This window comes from Mesoplodon densirostris, chromosome 3 (assembly GCF_025265405.1).
Source record: "Mesoplodon densirostris isolate mMesDen1 chromosome 3, mMesDen1 primary haplotype, whole genome shotgun sequence".
Classification (NCBI taxonomy): domain Eukaryota; kingdom Metazoa; phylum Chordata; class Mammalia; order Artiodactyla; family Ziphiidae; genus Mesoplodon; species Mesoplodon densirostris.
In genome coordinates this window covers 136,172,124-136,198,024 of record NC_082663.1, presented here as the reverse complement: position 1 = coordinate 136,198,024, position 25,901 = coordinate 136,172,124, and the positions used below count along the sequence as shown (strand labels likewise).

The 25,901-nt window shown below is 38.5% G+C and overlaps 1 non-coding gene across 1 annotated transcript; it reads right to left on the bottom strand.

Annotated features, from left to right (window-relative positions):
* Positions 1-18,578: 18,578 nt before the first annotated feature.
* On the bottom strand, positions 18,579-18,685 carry LOC132487322 (U6 spliceosomal RNA). Its single transcript, XR_009531605.1, has one exon. It is a non-coding gene; the product is annotated as a U6 spliceosomal RNA (small nuclear RNA).
* Positions 18,686-25,901: the final 7,216 nt, after the last annotated feature.

Here is a 25,901-nt window from a genome sequence, read left to right as displayed (position 1 = left end):
AAACCAAGACATTAATTGAGAACAGTCAATGTTATGCCACAAGGGAGATAGCTGACATACTCAAAATATCCAAATCAAGCATTGAAAATCATTTGCACCAGCTTGGTTATGTTAATTGCTTTAATTTTTGGGTTCCACATAAGTAAAGCGAAAAAAACCTTTTTGACCTTATTTCTGCATATGAATCTCTACTTAAACGTAATGATAATGTTCTGTTTTTAAAACAAATTGTAATGGGCAATGAAAAGTATATACTGAAAACAATTTAACAATATCAAAAAAGAAAAAGAAAAATGGGTACTGTCCAGTAATGTGGAACAGAAGAGAACACGGGGCAAGTGAAATGAACCACCATCGACCACACCAAAGGTCACTCTTCAACCAAAGAAGGTGATGTTGTGTATATGATAGTATCAGAAGGGAGTCCTCTATTATGAGCTCCTTCTGAAAAACCAAACAATTAATTCCAGCAAGTGCTGCTCCCAGTTAGACCAACTGAAAGCAGCACTCGACGAAAAGCATGCAGAATTAGTCAACAGAAAACACATAATCTTCCATCAGGATAACGCAAGACCACATGTTTCTTTAATGACCGGGAAAAAACTGTTATAGCTTGGCTGGGAAGTTCTGATTCATCTGCCATATCCACTAGACAGTGCACCTTTGGATTTCCATTTATTTTGGTCTTTACAAAATTATTTTAAGGGAAAATTTTCCATTGCCTGGAAGACTGTAGAAGACACCTGGAACAGTTCTTTGCTCAAAAAGATAAAAAGTTTTGGGAAGATGGAATTATGAAGTTGCCTGAAAAATGGCAGAAGGTAGTGGAACAAAACAGTGAATACATTGTTCAATAAAGTTCTTGGAGAAAATGAAAAATGTGTCTTTTACTTTAAAACCGAAGGAACTTTTTGGTCAACCCAATGCCTATACCAGCTTTATCTTGATTAGTATTTGCAAAATGTATCTCCTCTTACTTTCACTCATCTGAGTCTTATATTTTAGGTGTGTCTCCTGGAAGCAACATATGGTAGAGTTTTGTTCTTTATTCCCCAATTTGACAATGTTTATGTTTCTATAGAATGTGTAGTTCATTTGTACGTAATGTAATTGCTGATATATTTGGGTTTAAAGGTATTATTTTACTATGTCCCGCCTATTTTCTTTTTTCTTCTATTTTTGCCTTCTTTGGAATTAATCAAATATTTTTATATTATTCTCTTTTCCTTCTATTATCTTGTTAAGCGTGTATTTTTTTATTTCATTTTAGAGTTTATCCTAACTTACAAAATGAATCTTTGCCTTATTCTAATAAAATTTTACTTTAATCCCTTCTAGGGTAAATGAAAGCTTAAAAACTTTAACTCCATTTACCATTCTCCAACTTCTTGTGTTATTATTGTCACATGTTAAAATTATGTACAAAATATATTCATTTGTATGTGTGTATGATAAATTTATATAAAATTTATTCCCACAAGATGTATTTTATTAAAGAGTCAATATTCATTTAGATTTAACCATATATTTATCCTTTCTGGCGCTCTTCATTTGTTTCTGCATTAGTGTTCTTCTTCTACCAGGGATCATTTTCCTTCTGCCTAAAGAACTTCCTTTAGTATTTCTTTAGTGTCACTTTGCTAATGACAAATTATCTCACTCTTAGAGGGGATTATCTAGAAACATTTTTTCCCCTTAAATCCTGGCTATTTTTGGTAGCCCTGAGCTCATTAATTTTGATCTTTCCAACCTAGTGAAATTCACAGAACCGATTAATTACCACTTTCTGACCTGCCCCTATCCTTTTCTCTAAAAATGCAGAAGGGTGCTCTAGAGGAAAAAATGACAAATATGGGGATATTCTCAATACATTTTCTTTCCCTTCAGGATCTTGGTCTATTGAATCCTGGCTGCCTTGATTGCTCTCTGATGAGTATCAGTAGTTGGGGGGGTTTTCCCTTTTATTTTACATAGCTTTAACAGTTGTTCTTAATGGGAAGTTAAGTCTGAATCAAGTTTCTTTATCATAGCTAGAAGTAGAACCCACATGTTTTTGTTTTTAATAAAACATACAGTTTAAAAAATGATCTCTCCTCATCCATATTGTGACCTCTCAGATGTTTTCCCACGGCTCCTATAAAGCCCATTGAATCACTTTTCTCTAGATTAAATGGCTAAAATTCTTTAGTTTATGTGACAAAATCTGCTGACCCCTCACCATTCTGGTTCCCCATTTATCTTTTATTTTATTTTTTACGTGGAGAGCACAAAGATTATGACTCTTGATTTTAGAGTCAAAAAGGTTACTTTAAAATCCTGGATCCGTCTCATGTTCATTTCTTGACTAGGAACAAGTTCATTTACTTAAGCTCTTGATTTTTTATCTGCAAGGTAGAGAATATTACCCAGCCTGCAAAGTCTTTTTGATTTAACCCTCTGAATTATAGTAGGCACACAAGAAAAGGTAGCTGCTACAGTTGCTTTCATTTTTGTATAATTGCTATCTCTTTGAGAGGTCATATGTTTGGGATTAATTCTTCATGTTGTTACAAGTTTGCTGAAATCTTTTGTGCATCTGTTCTTTACATGTACCTGGTTTAGTTATCCAGTTCCATAAAAACTGTAGGATCATCCTCAAAGAAGGTATAAATCTGAAGATATGTTTTGCTTCCTTCTTAGCACCTCCTTCATCTTGGCTGAACTGACACAAATGGGAGTAAAGATGTTTCTGAAAGAATTTAATTTAACCTCAGGAATACCATTTAAACGGTAGTGTTTTTCCCCCTTTCCAGAATGATTCTTTATCAGAATTTTACTTGGCTTCCCTTTATTTTACAACAGAAAATTAATAAATGTTTTGGATGCAATCTTAAGCCCAGTTCAGAAGCAGCTGCTGTGCACTTGTTTGAAATGCCTATTTTCTTCCACTCATTCCTGACCCTTCTGAATCCTGTTATCAGTGCCTACAACATTTTTGGTAACTGATTGTCATTTCATTGTAAATTCGCTGCCTGGATGATTGCTGCTCAACCAGAGATGTCAGCCAGCTGAAACATAACAGGAGAAAACAAAGGCCATTCCTGACTTGGGAAAAAATGGAGCAGGGGAAATTTACATGTGTTTGACATTTATATTCTTTTGAGTGGCTTTTGTCTCTTTGAAAATTCCCTGAAAATTCTTAACTGCCTCAAGCAGAAGAATGGAATCGAAATGCAAGGGAGAAAAGAAAGTCTGCTTTGAAGATAGAGAATAGGATAAAGAATTAGATGTTCTCTCTCTTTGAAGATTTTTCTGGTTATGGAAAAGGACAGAATTTTAAAATTAACAAGGTCACAATACCTTTAGTTCCTGATGTGTTGGAGAATAATTGTGTAAAACCATAATACATCTGTAGGCTTGTTATACCAGTACTTCCTAATAACCTCTTCTATCTCTCCTTTGCACCAAGGAGTGCTAGCGCAGGTGGGTTTTTTTTTAATTTTTTTTTTTTTGCATTATTGATCACATATAAAGGGAATGCCTTGAAGAATGTTACTTATGTATGGGGGTCTATGTGTCTTTTCATGCTGAGCTTCTGATCTCAAATGGTGGAATTTCACATGAAGGTGATTAAACCCCGGTGGCAGCACTATTGCCCTGTCCCCCACCTTTATTTCACTTCATAACAAGTGCAGAGCTTATCCATTGGTGCGTGCTTTGTAGAGTAAGATGAGAAGAACTTACTATCTAATGAAGTGTTGGTGGAAGAGGGTGATCCTTTTAGATTCATATATTGCACACAACTTTCAGTATCAGAGGTTTCCTCTATCGACATGAAACCATTGATACTTTCTTCCATGATATAAGACCCTCAATACATAATTCACGTAAGAACTCAATACCTGGACTGATGCTGTTTCTGTAGTTAAAGCAGTTATTTTTCTAATATTTTAAGCGCTCAAAACCTTTTCCAAATAAATTTTCCTTGATAGCCCAATACATAAAAGATAATTTTTTTTAAATTGAAGTGTAGTTGATTTACAATGCTGCGTTAGTTTCTGGTGAACAGAAAAGTGGTTCAGTTATACATATAAGTATATATTCTTTTTCATATTCTTTTCCATTATGGTATATCACAGGATATTAAGTATAGTTCCCTGTGTTATACAGTAGGACCTTGTTTATCCATAAAAGATAATTTTTAAAAAAGAATCTGGTTGATGCAGGAAGATAACTCAAAATCCTGTCCTCTTGCCCTCCCCTTCACCCTGATGATGTCCCTGTTGCATCTTACCAGTACCCCATGGGCTCCAGGAAACACAGTTTGCAAAACACTAGTCTAAGGAAGCCAGTGAAACATTTGCATTATCAGAAGAGGATTGCATTGGCTAGACATGACGTCTAGAGGCCAATTTAAGTAACAACATCACTGGGGGGAAGCATGCTTTTCCTGTTGTCTTTCTTTCCACAAAATTAATTTTTTTTCAAAAAGATTTGATAGTGTTAGAATTTTAATATTTCTATTAATATATAGCCCCAGAGGATTTTCAGAGTCTAAAAGAGATTGTCAGGGATCATGTGAGTATTTTTCTCATCTCCCCAAATGGCTTATTCTATCCACCCACATATGCAGGCATCACTGAAGGGCATATTTGACCTCTTGTAAATTTCTGTGAATTTTAATCTGGGTTTCATGCAGTATAGAAGATATAGCTGACTAGTATAAAATCTGTGTTTATGAAATGAAGTGTAGAACTTTGTCTCCAGCTTACAAAATCTATACCAAATGGGTAGAGGCTGCAAGAGAGATGAGGATTCCTGAAGAACCACAAAATTATGCATGTTATCTGGAGTTTAAGACTGACCATTAGATGTAGGTCTAATGAATCCAACTCAGGATTTTTTGAGTTTGAAATGACTCAAAGTCAAACAGTGGCTTAAGCAAAAGAAATTTATTGGTTCACGTAACTGCAAAGTCTGGGAGTAGGGCCATCTTCAAGGTTCGCATAGTGCTGTCCAGTTTCTGTCACTCTTGCTTTCTGTGTGATGCTTCTCCATCTGAGCTAGCCCCACTTTCTCATTCTTTAGGTTGGATTCAACAACACATTGGGTACAGGGCAAGATAGGGAAGCGACATCGCTGCAACAATTTCAGGCTTAAACTAACCACATTTAGCAACCCCAGAAGTAAGAGACAGTTTCTTTTCCTACCATCAGATTATGAAATCCTAGGGAAGGGTTGGCTAGTTTGGGTCACATTCCCATCTGTGGACAAATCAGTGGTGAGGGAGCATGATGATATTATTTTAAGTCCTGTATCCCTATTAGAATATTCTTTTTAAAAAAAAATTTTTATTGAAGTATAGTTGATTTTAAATGTGTTAATTTCTGCTGTACAGCAAAGTGACTCAGTTATACATGTATATATATATTCTTTTCCATGTTTTTTTTCCATTCTTTTATGGTTTATCTTGTGATATTAAATATATTTCCTTGTGCTATACAGTAGGACCTTGTTGTTTATCCATCCTATATATACTATTGATAGTTTATAATCCTTCACTCCCCCACTCTCCCTCCCCCTTGGCAACCACAAGTCTATTCTCTGTGTTTGTGAGTCTGTTTCTGTTTCGTAGATATGTTCATTTGTGTTGTATTTTAGATTCCACATATAAGTGATATTGTATGGTGTCTTTCTCTTTCTGACTTACTTTGCTTAATATGATCATCTCTAGGTCCATCCATATTGCTGCAAATGGCATTATTCTTTATGGCTGAGTAATATTCTTTTTATGGCTGAGTAATATTCCATTGTATTTATGTACCATATCTTCTTTATTCATTCATCTGTCAATGGACATTTAGGTTGTTTCCATGTCTTGTCTATTGTAGATAGTGCTGCTATGAACATAGGGGTGCATGTATCTGTTTGAATTATAATTTTGTTTGGGTATATGCTCAGGAATGGAATTGCTGGATCATATGACAACTCTATTCTTAGTTTTTGAGGAACCTCCATACTGTTTTCCATAATGGCTGCACCAATTTACATTCCCACCAACAGTGTAAGAGGTTCCCTTTTCTCTGCACCTTCTCCAACATTTATTATTTGTAGACTTTTTAATAATGGCCATTCTGACTGGTGTGAGGTGGTACCTCATTGTAGCTTTGATTTGCATTTCTCTAATAAATATTAGCAATGATGAGCATTTTTTCATATGCCTATTGACCATCTGTATGTCTTTTTTGGAGAAATGTCTGTTTAGGTCTTCTGCCCATTTTTTGAGGGTTGTTTGTTTTTGTTATTGAGTTGTATGAGCTTTATGTATATTTTGGAAATTAAGCCCTTGTCAGTTGCATCTTTTGCAGATATTCTCTCCCAGTCCGTAGGTTGTCTTTTCATTTTGTTTCTGGTTTCCTTGCTGTACAGAAGCTTCTAAGTTTCATTAGGTCCCATTTGTTTATTTTTGCTTTTATTGCTATTGCCTTGGGAGACTAACCTAAGAAAACATTGCTACAATTTATGTCAGAGAATGTTTTGCCTACATTCTCTTCTAGGAGTTTTATGGTGTCATGTCTTATATTTAAGTCTTTAAGCCATTTTGAGTTTATATTTCTGTGTTCTGTGAGGGTGTGTTCTAACTTCATTGATTTACATGAGGGTGTCCAACTTTTCCAACACCACTTGCTGAAGAGACTGTCTTTTCTCCATTGTATATTTTTGCCTCCTTTGTTGAAGATTAATTGACAGTAGGTGTGTGGGTTTACTTCTGGGCCCTCTATTCCGTTCTATTGATTCATAAGTCTGTTTTTGTGCCAATACCATGCTGTTTTGATTACTGGAGCTTTGTAGTATTGTCTGAAGTCTGTGAGAGTTATGCCCCCTGCTTTTCTCTTTTTCCTCAGATTTCCTCAGGATTGGCAATTCTGGGTTGTTTATGGTTCCATACAAATTTCAGGATTATTTGTTCTAGTTCTGTGAAAAATGTCCTGGGTAATTTGATAGGGATCACATTAAGTCTGTAGATTGTTTTGGGTAGTATGGCCATTTTAACAATATTAATTTTTCCAATCTAAGAGTATGGGATATCTTTTCATTTCTTTGAATCATCTTCAGTTTCCTTTATCAATGTTTTATAGTTCTCAGTGTATAAGTCTTTCACCTCCTTGGTCAGGTTTATTCCTAAGTATTTTGTTTTATTTTTTGCAGAAATTTTAAAAGGGATTGTTTGTTTAAATTCCCTTTCTGATATTTCATTGTTAGTTTAAAGAAATGCAACATATTTCTGTATGTTAATCTTGGATCCTGCTACCTTGCTGAATTCATTTATCAGTTCTAGTAGTTTTTGTGTGGAATCTTTAGGGTTTTCTGTATATACTGTAATGTCATCTGCATATAATGACAATTTTACCTCTTCCCTACCAACTTGAATACGTTTTATTTCTTTTTCTTGTCTGATTGCTGTGGTTAGGGCTTCCAGTACTATGTTGAAGAGAAGTGGGGAGAGTAGGCATCCTTGTCTTGTTCCAGATTTTAGTGAGAGGGCTTTCACTTTTTCACTTTTGAGTATTATATTGGCTGTGGGTTTGTCATAAATAGCTTTTAGTATGTTGAGATATGTTCTCTCTATACCCACTTTGGTAAGAGTTTTTATCATAAATCAGTGTTGAATTTTATTTAATGCTTTTTCTTCATCTTTTAGATAATCATGTGGTTTTATCTTTTCTTTTGTTCATGTGGTGTATCACACTGATTGATTTGCATAGGTTGAACCATCCTTGTGACCCTGGTTGAATCCAACTTTGTCCTGGTATATGATCTTTTTTTATGTGTTGTTGGATTTGGTTAGCTAATATTTTGTTGAGGATATTTGCATCTATATTCATCAAAGATATTGGCCTGTAATTTTCTTTTTTGTGGTGTCTTTGTCTGGTTTTGGTATCAGAGTGATGATGGCTTCATAGAATGTTTTGGGGATTGTTCCTTCCACTTGAGAAGGATTGGTATAAGTTCTTCCTTGTATATTGGGTAGAATTTGCCTGTGCAGCCATCTAGCCCTGGACTTTTGTTTGCAGGGATTTTTTTAAACTACAGATTCTATTTCACTTCTAGTGATTCATTTCTTCAAGTTATGTGTTTCTTCTTGATGCAGTTTTGGTGGGTTGTATGTTTCTAGAAAGTAGTTCATTTCTTCTAGGTTACTGAATTTGTTGGCAAATAATTGTTCATCACATTCTCTCTCTCTCTCTTTTTTTTTGTATTTCTGCAGTATCAGTTGTGATTTCTCCTCTTTCATTTCTTATTTTGTTTACTTGGATCTTCTCTTTTTTCTTGGTGAACCTGGCCAGAGGTTTATAAATTTTGTTTACCCTTCCAAAGAACCAGTTTTTGGTTTTACTCCTTTTTCCTATTGTTTTTAATCTCTATTTTATTTATTTCCTCTCTAATCTTTTTTTTTTTTTTTTTTTTTTTTTTTTTTTTTTTTTTTTTTTAATTTTACAAATTTAATCAGTTATACATATACATATGTTCCCATATCCCCTCCCTTTTGCGTCTCCCTCCCACCTTCCCTATCCCACCCCTCCAGGCGGTCACAAAGAACCGAGCTGATCTCCCTGGGCTATGCGGCTGCTTCCCACTAGCTCTCTACCTTACATCTGGTAGTGTATATATGTCCATGCCGCTCTTTCACTTTGTCACAGTTTACCCTTCCCCCTCCCCATATCCTCAAGTCCATGCTCTAGTAGGTCTGTGTCTTTATTCCTGTCTTACCCCTATGTTCTTGATGACATTTTTTTCTTAAATTCCATATATATGTGTCAGCATACAGTATTTGTCTTTCTCTTTCTGACTTACTTCACTCTGTATGACAGACTCTAGGTCCATCCACCTCATTACAAATAGCTCAATTTCATTTCTTTTTATGGCTGAGTAATATTCCATTGTATATATGTGCCACATCTTCTTTATCCATTCATCCAATGATGGACACTTAGGTTGTTTCCATCTCCGGGCTATTGTAAATAGGGCTGCTATGAACATTTTGGTACATGTCTCTTTTTGAATTATGGTTTTCTCAGGGTATATGCCCAGTAGTGGGATTGCTGGGTCATATGGTAGTTCTATTTGTAGTTTTTTAAGGAACCTCCATACTGTTCTCCATAGTGGCTGTACCAATTCACATTCCCACCAGCAGTGCAAGAGTGTTCCCTTTTTTCCACACCCTCTCCAGCATTTATTGTTTCTAGATTTTTTGATGATGGCCATTCTGACTGGTGTGAGATGATATCTCATTGTAGTTTTGATTTGCATTTCTCTAATGAGTAAAGATGTTGAGCATCCTTTCATGTGTTTGTTGGCTGTCTGTATATCTTCTGTGGAGAAATGTCTATTTAGGTCTTCTGCCCATTTTTGGATTGGGTTGTTTGTTTTTTTGCTATTGAGCTGCATGAGCTGCTTATAAATTTTGGAGATTAATCCTTTATCAGTTGCTTCATTTGCAAATATTTTCTCCCATTCTGAGGGTTGTCTTTTGGTCTTGTTTATGGTTTCCTTTGCTGTGCAAAAGCTTTGAAGTTTCATTAGGTCCCATGTGTTTATTTTTGTCTTTATTTCCATTTCTCTAGGAGATGGGTCAAAAAGGATCTTGCTGTGATTTATGTCATAGAGTGTTCTGCCTATGTTTTCCTCTAGGAGTTTGATAGTGTCTGGCCTTACATTTAGGTCTTTAATCCATTTTGAGCTAATTTTTGTGTATGGTGTTAGGGAGTGATCTAATCTCATACTTTTACATGTCCCTGTCCAGTTTTCCCAGCACCACTTATTGAAGAGACTGTCCTTTCTCCACTGTACATTCCTGCCTCCTTTATCAAAGATAAGGTGACCATATGTCCGTGGGTTTATCTCTGGGCTTTCTATCCTGTTCCATTGATCTATCTTTCTGTTTTTGTGCCAGTACCATACTGTCTTGATTACTGTAGCTTTGTAGTATAGTCTGAAGTCAGGGAGCCTGATTCCTCCAGCTCCATTTTTCGTTCTCAAGATTGCTTTGGCTATTCGGGGTCTTTTGTGTTTCCATACAAATTGTGAAATTTTTTGTTCTAGTTCTGTGAAAAATGCCATTGGTAGTTTGATAGGTATTGCATTGAATCTGTAGATTGCTTTGGGTAGTAGAGTCATTTTCACAATGTTGATTCTTCCAATCCAAGAACATGGTACATCTCTCCATCTGTTTGTATCATCTTTAATTTCTTTCATCAGTGTCTTATAATTTTCTGCATACAGGTCTTTTGTCTCCTTAGGTAGGTTTATTCCTAGATATTTTATTCTTTTTGTTGCAATGGTAAATGGGAGTGTTTCCTTGATTTCACTTTCAGATTTTTCATCATTAGTATATAGGAATGCCAGAGATTTCTGTGCATTAATTTTGTATCCTGCAACTTTACCAAATTCATTGATTAGCTCTAGTAGTTTTCTGGTAGCATCTTTAGGATTCTCTATGTATAGTATCATGTCATCTGCAAACAGTGACAGCTTTACTTCTTCTTTTCCCATTTGGATTCCTTTTATTTCCTTTTCTTCTCTGATTGCTGTGGCTAAAACTTCCAAAACTAGGTTGAATAAGAGTGGTGAGAGTGGGCAACCTTGTCTTGTTCCTGATCTTAGTGGAAATGGTTTCAGTTTTTCACCATTGAGGACGATGCTGGCTGTGGGTTTGTCATATATGGCCTTTATTATGTTGAGGAAAGTTCCCTCTATGCCTACTTTCTGCAGGGTTTTTATCATAAATGGGTGTTGAATTTTGTCAAAAGCTTTCTCTGCATCTATTGAGATGATCATATGGTTTTTCTCCTTCAACTTGTTAATATGGTGTATCACATTGATTGATTTGCGTATATTGAAGAATCCTTGCATTCCTGGAATAAACCCCACTTGATCATGGTGTATGATCCTTTTAATGTGCTGTTGGATTCTGTTTGCTAGTATTTTGTTGAGGATTTTTGCATCTATGTTCATCAGTGATATTGGCCTGTAGTTTTCTTTCTTTGTGACATCCTTGTCTGGTTTTGGTATCAAGGTGATGGTGGCCTCGTAGAATGAGTTTGGGAGTGTTCCTCCCTCTGCTATATTTTGGAAGAGTTTGAGAAGGATAGGTGTTAGCTCTTCTCTAAATGCTTGATAGAATTCGCCTGTGAAGCCATCTGGTCCTGGGCTTTTGTTTGTTGGAAGATTTTTAATCACAGTTTCAATTTCAGTGCTTGTGATTGGTCTATTCATATTTTCTATTTCTTCCTGAGTCAGTCTTGGCAGGTTGTGCATTTCTAAGAATTTGTCCATTTCTTCCAGGTTGTCCATTTTATTGGCATAGAGTTGCTTATAGTAATCTCTCATGATCTTTTGTATTTCTGCAGTGTCAGTTGTTACTTCTCCTTTTTCATTTCTAATTCTATTGATTTGAGTCTTCTCCCTTTTTTTCTTGATGAGTCTGGCTAATGGTTTATCAATTTTGTTTATCTTCTCAAAGAACCAGCTTTTAGTTTTATTGATCTTTGCTATCGTTTCCTTCATTTCTTTTTCATTTATTTCTGATCTGATTTTTATGATTTCTTTCCTTCTGCTAACTTTGGGATGTTTTTGTTCTTCTTTCTCTAATTGCTTTAGGTGCAAGGTTAGGTTGTTTATTCGAGATATTTCCTGTTTCTTAAGGTGGGATTGTATTGCCATAAACTTCCCTCTGAGAACTGCTTTTGCTGCATCCCATAGGTTTTGGGTCGTCGTGTCTCCATTGTCATTTGTTTCTAGGTATTTTTTAATTTCCTCTTTGATTTCTTCAGTGATCACTTCGTTATTAAGTAGTGTATTGTTTAGCCTCCATGTGTTTGTATGTTTTACAGCTCTTTTCCTGTAATTGATATCTAGTCTCATAGCATTGTGGTCGGAAAAGATACTTGATACAATTTCAATTTTCTTAAATTTACCAAGGCTTGATTTGTGACCCAAGATATGATCTATCCTGGAGAATGTTCCATGAGCACTTGAGAAAAATGTGTATTCTGTTGTTTTTGGATGGAATGTCCTATAAATATCAATTAAGTCCATCTTGTTTAATGTATCATTTAAAGCTTGTGTTTCCTTGTTTATTTTCATTTTGGATGACCTGTCCATTGGTGAAAGTGGGGTGTTAAAGTCCCCTACTATGATTGTGTTACTGTCGATTTCTCCTTTTATGGCTGTTAATATTTCCCTTATGTATTGAGGTGCTCCTATGTTTGGTGCATAAATATTTACAATTGTTATATCTTCTTCTTGGATTGATCCCTTGATCATTATGTAGTGTCCTTCTTTGTCTCTTCTAGTAGTCTTTATTTTAAAGTCTATTCTGTCTGATATGAGAATTGCTACTCCAGCTTTCTTTTGGTTTCCATTTGCATGGAATATCTTTTTCCATCCCCTTACTTTCAGTCTGTATGTATCTCTAGGTCTGAAGTGGGTCTCTTGTAGACAGCATATATATGGGTCTTGTTTTTGTATCCATTCAGCCAGTCTGTGTCTTTTGGTGGGAGCATTTAGTCCATTTACATTTAAGGTAATTATTGATATGTATGTTCCTATTCCCATTTTCTTAATTGTTTTGGGTTCGTTATTGTAGTTCTTTTCCTTCTGTTGTGTTTCTTGCCTAGAGAAGTTCCTTTAGCATTTGTTGTAAAGCTGGTTTGGTGGTGCTGAACTCTCTCAGCTTTTGCTTGTCTGTAAAGGTTTTAATTTCTCCATCAAATCTGAATGAGATCCTTGCTGGGTAGAGTAATCTTGGTTGCAGGTTTTTCTCCTTCATCACTTTAAGTATGTCCTGCCACTCCCTTCTGGCTTGTAGAGTTTCTGCTGAGAGATCAGCTGTTATCCTGATGGGGATTCCCTTGTGTGTTATTTGTTGTTTTTGCCTTGCTGCTTTTAATATGATTTCTTTGTGTTTAATTTTTGACAGTTTGATTAATATGTGTCTTGGTGTATTTCTCCTTGGATTTATTCTGTATGGGACTCTCTGTGCCTCCTGGACTTGATTAACTATTTCCTTTCCCATATTAGGGAAGTTTTCAACTATAATCTCTTCAAATATTTTCTCAGTCCCTTTCTTTTTCTCTTCTTCTTCTGGAACCCCTATAATTCGAATGTTGGTGCGTTTAATGTTGTCCCAGAGGTCTCTGAGACTGTCCTCTGTTCTTTTCATTCTTTTTTCTTTATTTTGCTGTGCAGCAGTTATTTCCACTATTTTATCTTCCACCTCACTTATCCGTTCTTCTGCCTCAGTTATTCTGCTATTGATCCCATCTAGAGTATTTTTTATTTCATTTATTGTGTTTTTAATCGATGCTTGATTCGTCTTTAGTTCTTCTAGGTCCTTGTTAACTGTTTCTTGCATTTTGTCTATTCTATTTCCAAGATTTTGGATCATCTTTACCATCATTATTCTGAATTCTTTTTCAGATAGACTGCCTATTACCTCTTCATTTGTTAGGTCTGGTGGGTTTTTATCTTGCTCCTTCTCCTGCTGTGTGTTTTTCTGTCTTCTCATTTTGCTTATGTTACTGTGTTTGGGGTCTCCTCTTTGCAGGCTGCAGGTTCGTAGTTTCCGTTGTTTTTGGTGTCTGTCCCCAGTGGCTAAGGATGGTTTAGTGGGTTGTGTAGGCTTCTTGGTGGAGGGGACTACTGCCTGTGTTCTGGTGGATGAGGCTGGATCTTGTCTTTCTAGTGGGCAGGTCCACGTCTGGTGGTGTGTTTTGGGGTGTTTGCGGACTTTTTATGATTTGAGGCAGCCTCTCTGCTAATGGGTGGTGTTGTGTTCCTGTCTTGCCAGTTGTTTGGCATAGGGTGTCCAGCACTGTAGCTTGCTGGTCGTTGAGTGAAGCTGGTTGCTGGTGTTGAGATGGAGATCTCTGGAAGATTTTCGCCGTTTGATATTATGTGGAGCTGGGAGGTCTCTTGTGGACCAGTGTCCTGAAGTTGGCTCTCCCACCTCAGAGGCACAGCACTGACTCCTGGCTCCTCAATTTGGGATGATTTGTTGTCTATTCATGTATTCCACAGATGCAGGGTACATGAAGTTGATTGTGGAGCTTTAATCCGCTGCTTCTGAGGCTGCTGGGAGAGGTTTCCCTTTCTCTTCTTTGTTCTCACAGCTCCTGGGTCTCAGCTTTGGATTTGGCCCCGCCTCTGCGTGTAGGTCGCCGGAGGGCGTCTGTTCTTCGCTCAGACAGGACAGGGTTAAAGGAGCAGCCTCTTCGGGGACTCTGGCTCACTCAGGCCGGGCGGGAGGGAGGAGCACGGAGTGCCGGGCGTGCCTGCAGCGGCAGAGGTCGGCGTGACGTTGCACCAGCCCGGGGCGGGCCGTGCGTTCTCCCAGGGAAGCCGCCCCTGGATCCCGGGACCCCGGCAGTGGCAGGCTGCACAGGCTCCCGGAAGGGCGGTGTGGACAGTGTCCTGCGCTCGCACACAGGCTTCTTGGCGGCGGCAGCAGCAGCCCCAGCGTCCCACGCCCGTCTCTGGGCTCCGCGCTTTCAGCCGCGACTCGCGCCCGTCTCTGGAGCTCCTTTACGCGGCGCTCTTAATCCCCTCTCCTCGCGCACCAGGAAACCAAGAGGGAAGAAAAAGTCTCCTGCCTCTTCGGCAGCTCCAGAGTTTTCCCGGACTCCCTCCCGGCTAGCTGTGGCACATTAGCCCCCTTCAGGCTGAGTTCTCGCCGCCAGTCCCAGTCCTCTCCCTGCGCTCTGACCGAAGCCCGAGCCTCAGCTCCAGCGCCGCCCGCCCCGGCGGGGGAGCAGACAAGCCTCTCGGGCTGGTGAGTGCCGCTCGGCACCGCTCCTCTCTGCGGGAATCTCTCTGCTTTGCCCTACCCAGGTATGTGGGGAGTTTCTTGCCTTTTGGGAGGTCTGGGGTCTTCTGCCAGCGTTCAGTAGTTGTTCTGTAGGAGTTGTTGCACGTGTAGCTCCTCTCTAATCTTTATTATCTCCTTACTTCTGTGGACTTTTTAAAAAAATTCTTTTATGTGGTGAGTTATTTTGTTTATTTGAGATTTTTCTTGTTTCTTAAAGAAGGCTTATATTGCTATGAACTTCCCTCTAAGAACTGCTTTTGCTGCATCCCATAGATTTTGTATGGTTGTGTTTTCATTTTCATTTGCCTCAAGATATTTTTAAATTTCTTCTTTGGTTTCATTCTTGATCCATTGGTTTTTTAGTAGCATGTTGTTTAGTCTCCATGTAATTTTTTTTCTCATTTCTTTGCCTGTGGTTGATTTCTAGTTTCATGTCACTGTGGTCAGAAAAGATGCTTGAAATAATTCCTATACTCTTAAGTTTGTTGAGACTTGTTTTGTGCCCTAGTATGTGGTCAATCCTAGAGAATGTTCCATGTGCACTTGAAAAGAATGTGTGTTCTGCTTTTTTTGGATGTAATATCCTGAAAGTATAATTAAGTCTAACTGTTCTATTGTATCATTTAGGATCTCTGTTGCCTAATTGATTTTGTGTCTGTAGATATGCCTATTGATGTAAGTAGAATGTTAAACTCTCCTACTATTATTGTACTCCCATCAATTTCTCCCTTTATGTCTGTTGTATTTGTTTTATGTATTTGGGTGCTCCTATATTGGGTGCATATATACTGACGAGTGTAATATCCTCTCCTTATATTGATCCTTCTGTCACTACATTGTGTCCTTCTTTATAGCCTTTTATTTTTATTTTTTTGGGGGGCTGCATTGTGTCTTTGTTGCTGTGCACTAGTTGCGGCAAGTGGAGGCTACTCTTAGTTGTGGTGCATGGGCTTCTCATTGCGGTGGCTTCTCTTGTTGCAGAGCACAGGCTCGGCGCGGGCTTCAGTAGTTGTGGCACATGGGCTCAGTAGTTGTGGCTCATGGGCTCTAAAGCACAGACTTAGTAGTTGTGGCACACAGGCTTAGTTGCTCCGCAGCATGTAGGATCTTCCCAGACCAGGGCTCAAACCTGTATCCTCTGCATTGGCAGGTGGATTCTTAACCACTGCACCACCAGGGAAATGCTATAGCCTTTGTTTTAAAGTCTGTTTTGTCTGATATGAATATTGTGACTCCCACTTTCTTGTCATTTCCATTTACATGAAAAAGCTTTTTCCATCCCCTCACTTTCAATCTATGTGTGTCCTTTGCCCTAAAATGAGTCTCTTGTAGGCAGCATATTGTAGACTCTTGTTTTTTATCCAATCGGCCACTCTGTGTATTTTGATTGGAGCATTAATCTATTGAAATTTAAGGTAATTATTGATAGATATGTATTTATTGCTATTTTAAAACTTGTTTTCCCATTGATTTTATATTTCTTCTTTGTCCCTTTCTTTTTCTTTCTGTTTTTCCTTTTGTGGTTTGATGATTTTCTTTTGTATTATACTTATGTTCTCTTCTTTTTGTTTTTGTGAATCTATTGTATGTTTTTGATTTGTGGTTACTCTGTTTTTCAAGTATGTTAACCCCTTCCTATATCTAGTTGCCTTAGACTGGTAGTCTCATAGGCTCAAACATATTCTTGAAAAACAATCTACATTTTCTTACTATCCTCCCACACATTTTATGATTTTCATGTCCTCTTTACCTTCTTCATGTTCATCCTTTTGTTGTTTATTGTGGTTATCATCACTTTCACAGAAATTTTTTGAATTTGTTTTTTAACCTGTGTACTGGCTTGAGTGATTTACTTTCTAATTGTGATTTTCTCTTCCCTATTGATTCGTACTTCTTTTCTATTTAGAGAAGACCTTTCAATATTTCCTTTAGGATAGGTTTAATATTGCTGTGATTTTTTAGTTTTTGCTTGTCTGAAAAATTCTTTCTCTCTCCTATTCTAAATGATAATCTTGCTCAGTAGAGTATCCTAGGTTGCAGATTTTTCCCTTCCAGGACTTTGAATATATCTTTCCACTCCCTTCTAGCTTGTAGTGTTTCTTTAGAGAAATCAGCTCATAGCCTTATGGAGGTTACCTTGTAATTAACTCTGTTTTTCTCTTGCTGCCTTTAGAATCCTCTCTTTAAGTTTTTCCGTTTTAATTGTAATATGTCTTGGTGTAGGTCTGTTTGGATTTATCTTGTTTGGGACCCTCTGTACTTCCTGTACCTGGAAATCTGTTTCCTTTTTACTTTTGGGAAGTTTTCAGTCATAATTTCTTCAAATACATTTTCAATCCCCTTTTCTCTTTCTTTTCCTTCTGGGATGCCCTTTAAGTACAGATTGGAATTCTTTATATTATCCCATAGGTCTCTTATATTGCTTTCTTTTTTTTTTTAATTTGACTTTCTGTTTGTGATTCTCATTGGGTGATTTCCATTATTCTATCTTCCAGATCACTTATTTGTTCTTCTGCATTATTCATTCTGCTATTCATTGACTTAGCTCAGCTTTCATCTCGGTGAATGAATTTTCTAATTTTTCTTGGCTCCTCCTTATAGTTTCTAGTTCCTTTTTACAGTAGTCTGCCTTTCTGTCAATAGTCCTTCTTAATTCCTTCAGTATTTTCATTATCTCCTTTTTGAACTCAGTGTCTATTTGACTGAAGAGGTCTGTTTCATTGTTCTTTCAGGGGAATTCTCTTGATTTTTTAATTGGGAGAGGTTCCTCTGCTTCTTCATTTTACTTATATTTCTCTTGCTGTATGAGTTTAAGAGAAACAATTATCTGCTGTGGTCTTGGAGGGCTATTTTTATGTGGGAGCATCCCTGTGTAGCTTGTGTGGGTTTAATATTTTTTGGTGCAAGGGCTATTTTTAGTGTGGATGACTGCCACCTCTTTCCTCAATGTATGCTGGCCATTATCCCCTTGATAGGAGGCTTGACTGGAGTTGTGGTGACCAGAGCCTGCACTGAATATTGACTGACTAGTGAGCAGGGCCTCCTTTTTGCTCTGTGGTTGTCCCTTCCCTGTTAGGGGCTGAGCCTCTTCCCTAGTTGTTGGGGTAGAAGCCCCCAGATCCATTTCTTTTTTTTTTTTTTTTACATCTTTTTTGGAGTATAATTGCTTTACAGTGTTGTGTTAGCTGCTGCTGTATAACAAAGTGAATCAGCTATATGTATACATATATCCCCATATCTCCTCCCTCTTGCATCTCCCTCCCACCATCCCTACCCCACCCCTCTAGGTGGACACAAAGCACCAAGCTGATCTCCCTGTGCTCTGTGGCTGCTTCCCACTAGCTATCTGTTTTACATTTGGTAGTGTATATATGTCCATGCCACTCTCTCACTTCGTCCCAGCTTACCCTTCCCCCTCCCCGTGTCCTCAAGTCCATTCTCTACGTCTGCATCTTTATTCCTGTCCTGCCCCTAGGTTCTTCAGACCGTTTTTTTTTAATTTTAAGATTCCATATATATGTGTTAGCATACAGTATTTGTTTTTCTCTTTCTGACTTACTTCACTCTGTTTGACACACTCTAGGTCCATCCACCTCACTACAAATAACTCAATTTCGTTTCTTTTTATGGCTAATATTCCATTGTATATATGTGTCACATCTTTATCCATTCATCTGTCAATGGACACTTAGGTTGTTTCCATATCCTGGCTATTGTAAATAGAGCTGCCAAAAATATGGAACGCTTCACGAATTTGCATGTCATCCTTGTGCAGGGGCCATGCTAATCTTCTCTGTATCATTCCAATTTTAGTATATGTGCTGCTAAAGCGAGCACACCAGATCCATTTCTAAACTGCGTTTTTGAGCTGCAGTGTGAGGTAGGTGGGATTGGAGCACTCCCACTGGGAGAGGAGCCACTGAGTATTCCTCTGCCAGAGCTGTTCATTGGTGAGTGTGCTCTGTTGTGTCACCTGTCACTTGTTATGTGGGCTCACAAAGTACACTGTTGTTGGCACTGCCTGTGGCCCTGTCTCAACCTTGGGTATGCTGGCAATCGGCCCTGTCCCTCAGGTGTTGTTTTCATAAGGACACCAGCACAGGTCCACTGAAGTTAGGTACCAGGACTGCAGCAGTCATGAACCTGGTCCCACTGTGGGAGCTATGGAGGCAGCTCAGACCCTGGCCTGGCCCAGCTTCTGTGTGTACACACCCACAAAGCTCACAGCTGCTAATGTAAGACCCATTCCAGTCGGGGGAGCACTCGTTGTCCATTCAGATGTCCTGCAGGCACACAGTTTACAAAACCGGTGGCAGAAGTATAAATCTGTGGCTCACGCAGGCGTGGGGAGAAATTTCAGCCCTGCATTCTGTCTCGTAACCCCTGGGGCTCAGCTGTGGTTTTGTTCCTGACTCTGTGAGTGGGCAACCCACTGGTCGCTGCTCCTGGAACCTGCTGAGGTGGCAGCCGGGGCATGGGACCTGGCTGAGGCAGGGGCCCCTGAGGTGGCGGCTGGTGCATGAGAGCCCATGGAGGTGGGAGCCACAAGGCAGTGTCTGGGATACACTCTCCCAGAGCCTGGGGAAGCAGGGGCCAGCACATGGAGAAAGAAGCCATGATGGCCACCCTGCCCTTACCTTTGCAGGCCACTTAACAATGGCACTTTGCTTCTCTGGCGGGTCCGGGCTTCTGCGAACACACAATGGTTGCGGTCACACCGCACACTAGTCCCTTCAGGCTGTCTCTGCACAGCCAACAGCAGTCCTCTCCCTGGGTCTGTCCTCTAAGCCCTGAGTTCCAGCACCCAGTCCCTGCCTGTACCTGTAGATGTGCATCTCAGGCTGGGGCACACAGGGTGGTGGCATGGATCAAATGTGCAAGTCTCCTTCTGTTCTGCCTAACACAAACCAGTTGCTGTGCTCTCCTCTGAGTCTCTGAAGCTCCCTTTCTGTCCCGACTGATCTCCCTGCCAGTGTGGGGGCTTCCCAGGGTGCAGGAACCTTTCCTGTTTTTCAGCTCCCTCCCAAGGGCACAGGTCCCATCAGCTTCCTCTTTTTTTTTTTTTTTTTTTTTCCCTTTCACCCTATCCAGTTACTTGGAGATCTTTCTTGTCCTTTCAGGTGTTTGGGGTCTTCTGCTAGTGTTCAGTAGGTGTTCTGTGGGAATTGTTCCATTTTTAGATGTATTTTTGAGGTACTTGTGGGAGGAGGTGAGTTCCATATCCTCTTACTCTGCAATCTTGAATAACCACCCTATCAGAATATTCTGATTTACCTAATTTCCCTCATATTTACCTCATTTCCCTCAAGATTTAGGTCAGCTGAATCTATTCCGGCTGAGTCATCTTTTAAAAATGGCGTTTTACTGTCTTACTACTCTGAAATAATATTTGTATTTTCATGGATCCCTCCAAAGACTTCACCCAAAGATTTTGGCAGTAAAGACACAGTGGCCAGTTGGAATTAGTGTGGCTCTACCAGGAAGAATGAGAAGCAAAAATCAAAGCAAAACCAAACAAAAAATCTGAATGGGGTGAAACAATAAGTCTGGTCTATTCTCGATAACCCAGAAATAGCAAATACTTAACATGCAGACCACCACTGCCTTTCCTGGGCCCTTGGCAAACATCAGTAATCAATCATACTGCTCTTTCTGCTAAGTCCAGACATGGTGGCCTCAGAATCTCTTCAAAAGAGCCCTCTAGGAACTAAATTTTGACGTGCAAAATAAGCTTGTGTAGCATTCCTGGCATAATCAAAAAGTCTCCATTCTTTACCATTCTCTCTTGTTCTTCTCCCACATTCAGAACCTTAGGGGTATCTTGAAAGTTCTAAAAATATCTGGATTTAAATTTCCTAGTAGGGTCTGTATGTTGGAATCACTGGGTGCTGTTCTAGTTGTTTCTGTCTCATTTAAAAGAATGAGGCAATTGACTAATGGAAAAGACTTAGGATGATGGGACAATAAAGAAGCTTTGTCATGTTTTACTTCTTTTTTCTTCTGAGATACATCCTTAAAATGCTGTTACTGGATGCCTGGAAAATTCTCATTGATGCTAAGAAAGAAGCCATCTACCCCTCACACAGCTTACTATCCACATTAACATGACTACTATTATACTTTCTTCATCAATTTAACTTTACTCTTTCAGAAAAAGCTTGCCCATGAAAATAAATATTGCAATTAACTTTACTGTGCATTCTGAAGATCCATCAACTCTCAAGTAGGGAAAAGCATTAAACAAGTTTACATCCTAACACCCTTTGAACATGCCTCTTCAAAATTCTCACTATACTGTGTCCTCGATTTCCAAACTACTGTATCATGATTCTTACTCAGTCCTAACCAAGCTTCCCACATTGAAAGACATGCTTCTCAGTAGACTGCAAATATCATAAACTTCCCCAGTTTGCCCTTCTTCATTTGTGAGGATATGAAGACTCTTTGAAGGTAGTGTTCTCATTTCCTACAGTAAGAAGAAATTGTGCTTTGTCCTATCAGGTTGTTTGGGTGATATTTTGGGGGAGCCAGTATAGGACAATGTCAACAGCTCCTGAGCTGTTCAGGTGAATACAACCAACACTTACTGGGCAATTTCTATGCGTAAAGCACCTGGAATTTTAGTGGAAGGGGCTTAAAAGGATTCTCTAAATCTTCCAACTAGTGGAGGCATACCAGGCCTATGAGTACCAAAATGAAGTCATATTATCAGGTGGTTTTTAGAGAAAGAATTCATTCCCATTAGGATATCTCAGAAGACTTCTTGGAGGTGATCTATTTGAATTGTCACACCCGAACAAGGCTAATATGTCCAAATGGGAATGGAAGTGGGGGGAGAGCATTCTAGACTGAGGCAATAGGAGCCGAGGGCAAAGAGGTGGAAAAGGTCAGAGTGTGTCCCCAAAACTCAAGAAGACACGTGGGATGGTAGGAATAGAGGTAAATGAGGCTGGAAAGGTGGATACAGATCAAGCATCACGTACTTGGAATGCCAGAAAGGAGTTCCAGGTTTGATTCTGTATGCAGTGAGTGCACAGGAGGTTTTTGAGTTCACTCTACGTTCTCACTTTCCCCACCTCTCCCTCCATCTCTATCTCTCGTGTTATCTGCCTCTATCCCTTTCCTCTCTCCCTTGTTCTCTCCCCTTTCCTCCCCTTCTCTCCACTACCTACAACCCCTCCTTTCTCTGGTCCCTTTCTCTTCCCTTAATGGAATCTCCTCTTCTCTCTCTCATCTCTGTGGCTCACATCCTCTTGTTTTCTTTGTGATCTCCAGCATGTATATTTTCTCCCTCATCTCCACAGCTTGCTCTTGTTCCAGCTTTTCCTCCTCATTTAACTCTCTAGTTCTCCCACTGCTATTAGATGTTTTACTCCCTGTTGGCCCCCATCCCTCGGTCCTGCCTCCTGCCTCTCTTGCCCTCACTCGCGATCTCTCTCAATCTCTCCCCTTCTATGTGTGTATTGTCTCTATTCTTTCTGACTGCAGCTAGTCTTTCTCTTTGTGGCTAGGAAAATGACACCTTATTTCCAGACTCATCCAAAGACCTCTTTTTTTTTCTTTTTTTTTTCTCCTGCAGCATCAAATTGAACAATCTCACAGAAGGGCTCTAGCTGGCCAGTCTTGGCTGACGTATTGACCCCAGGATGGATTATGGCAGCCAGGGGAATGGTGGCTGACAGTAGCAAGGCTTCTTTTCCATGCAGAAGCCTGTGGCTGGCAGCCCTTCCAGAGCCACAGGGACTAGGGAAGGGAAGGCTCCTCAAGGCACCAGTGCTGGACAGACCAGAAACAGCAGATGTTCACTTTGTGATTATTAAAGTTCCATTTCACAGGTGAGTAAAAAGAGTCCCAGGGTATCAAATGAGTCTCCTGGTCACAACCACTCCAATCTGAACTGACTTCAAATCCGTTTCTTAATCTCTTTATGATGCCCTCATTCTCTTACTAATTTTAAATGAAGTGTTTGCTGCAGTCTCTGCCTTGCCAATGTAACCAGTGAGTTTTGAATTCAAACCATCATTTGAATTATGATAGTTGATCTGGTCTGCACCTAAACCTAGCCCACCCCCTTTCTTCCACTTGCTTCTTTCCTTTCTTTCTCTCTCTCTCTCTTTTTTTTTCTTTTGTATATTTCTAAGAGGACAGCTGAGGAGAGGCAACCCAACTCTTACCTAATTAGATTCTTCAGTTTACATTTTCTTCTTTTAAAGAATAACATTGTAACATTCCCAAGGGCTGAATTTTTTAATACTGAAGTATCCACCTGCCAGGATGCCAGAGTTTAGCTGGGAAGCTCAGTGAGAGTTCCTGTGAAGATAAGACTAAAGAATGGTTCTCTTTACCAGAATAGAGAATGATGCCCCAGGCTGTGCATCCTAATGTCTAGGTAAATGAGCAGCCTATCATATTTCTTATCAAGATTAAAACTTTAAGCAGATGCGGCATGTGTCAAAACAGAAGAGAAAATACCAGTTAACATCTAAGACATAGAGAAAAGTGTCTTTGGTAAACTATAATTTCTTTTTACATTAGGGAAGAGGTATATTGCTTTTCTCAATTTTAATGTGTCTTTATTGGATTTATTTCTAAATGTAAAAATAATAAATGCACATTTGAAAAAGTTTGGGAAAGTATATAACAGTGAATTAGAAGGAAAAAACACTAAGAGCTTGAGGGATCTTTTAGGCCTTTTTTTTTTCTATAAATGTGTTTACATGGTTTCAAAATATGCTCGTGCTTTAATTTTGCATCATGTGTTTTTCAGTTAATTTTACATATAAAGTTGTAAGATTTGCTGCTTACTGTTTCATGTCATTCATGTTCTTAAAAAACATGGTTTTTAATTATTGTATAGAATACTGTAGTGTAGTTGTACCATAATAATTTATTATTTCCCTGATGCTGGACCTTGATGTGGTTTCTAGCTTTTCTCACTGATAGGCTGCCACGAATACGTTTAGGACTAAATCTGGTGCATTTTCTCTGTGAGTTACTGTTTATTTCCTACTTCCATGATAGGCATGTATAGTAGGCATAGAGTCTATAATAGAGTTTTCTAAGCAATAGCTTGAAGATGTTATTTATATTAATTTAATTCCAACTCTGAGGCCATGTTCCTCTAATGCTGACAAAAACAGGGGAACTTGAAAATCAAGACATTGTTGACACAGGGAAACTTTGTTTCAGACGTTTCTCTAAAGGTCAGAGGCTTATGTAAAAATACCCATCCAGATTTACCGGACCTTATATTTTGTTATATTTGCTTTAGGTATTTTGTTTTTTTAAGAAGCCAAACCATACAAATATAGTTCGAGCTCATTTTTCACCCCACCCCTGCCCCTGACCAGAAGTAAATACAATCCTAGAGTTGGTGAGAATCCTTCCTATCCAACTATCCATATTTTTAAATTTTTTAAAAACATATGAAGGTATTAAAAAATGGTAAATAGTGTTCTTTAGTGTACTTAAATTTTTTATTTCACTATTGTAATCTTGTATATATCATCCTTATTTTTTGCTCAATGTTATGTTTTGGGATGTTTAACCAAGGACCTGTCATTTTAACTGCTGTGTACTATACTCATTGTATAAAAATACTACAATTTATGTACCCATTGACATATATTGATGGATACATTCTTCTCCTCTTCTGTTTTCCTATGACAGACCCATGCTTAGTAACTGTCTTCATGCGTGTTTCATTTTGATGTGTGCGGTTTTCTCTTGGGTGAGTACTTAGCAGTGGATTTGCTGTGTTAAAGGGCAGGTCCATCTACAGCATTGTGATCTTTACTGCCAGCTTGCTTCCCAAGGTGAGTGTATCACATTACTTCCTACTGCCTGTGTGTGAGAACTCATCCTTGTTCACCCCTGTTATTGTCAGATTTCCTGTTTCTAGCCAATCTGAAAAGTATGTGATGCTATGTATTTGTAGATTGAATTTGCATTTCCTGTATTCCTGGTGTGGTAGAGCATCTCGTCCTATACGTACTGGTCCTTATGGTTTCTTCTTCAGTGCATTTCCTTTGCTCGCCCACTTTTTTCTTTCTGTTGGGTTGTCTTTTACATTTTATGAGTTCACATTTTCTTCATGCCAGTTTTTTGTTGAGTAAATGCCTTTTAATATCTCTTTGCAGTCTGTGGCTTGTATTTTTACTTTATGAAATTATTTGTCGTATAGAAGTTTCAATCTTTAAACAAATCCAATTTGCAAGTCTTTTATTGTAACCAGTATCTAAGAAATCCCTTCTATCCTGTTGAAAGAAAACCACATTTTGATAGTTTCTGCTAAATGTTTTAAGGTTTGCAGCTCCCATTTAGATTTTCATCTATTTAAAATATATTTCAGGAAATGTTCTGAGGTACAAATGCAACTTGATTCTATTTTTCCATACAGGAAACAATTTCCCCAACATCATTTATTGAATACACCATCTTGTCCCAGCAGTTTGCAATGCCACCTCTGTCATACTCCAATTTTTCATTTATGTATGGGTTTGCTTCTGGGTTCTCTATTCTGTTCCTCTGGTCTATTTGCCTATTTCTGGTTCAAAAAAGCACTATTTTAATCACTTCTAGCTTCATAGTAACTCTTTCTCCCTGCTAGGGAGAGTTCTTCTGACTTGTTATTCTTCAAAATTGTTTTAGATATTCTTCACCCATGATCTTCTATAAACTTTACTATCACCTTATCAAGTTCCATAAGAAACTCTAGGATTTTTATCAAAATTGCATTGAGAATTAATAGATTACTTTGGAAAAAATAGACTTTTTAATGATAGTGAATCTAGCCATGTACTAACAAGGAATATCTTTCCATTTATTCAAAATTTTTATATTCTATAATAAAATTTGGTCATTTTCTACAGATAGGATTAATACATTTTTGGTGAGATTTATATTTAAGTAATTCACAGATCTTGTTACTAGGTTAAATGGGATAATTCATCCTATTAAATTTTCTAATTGTCTTTTGCTAATGTATAGAACATTATTCTTTATTTTTTTTTATTTTTTATTTTTTGCGGTACGCAGGCCTCTCACTGTTGTG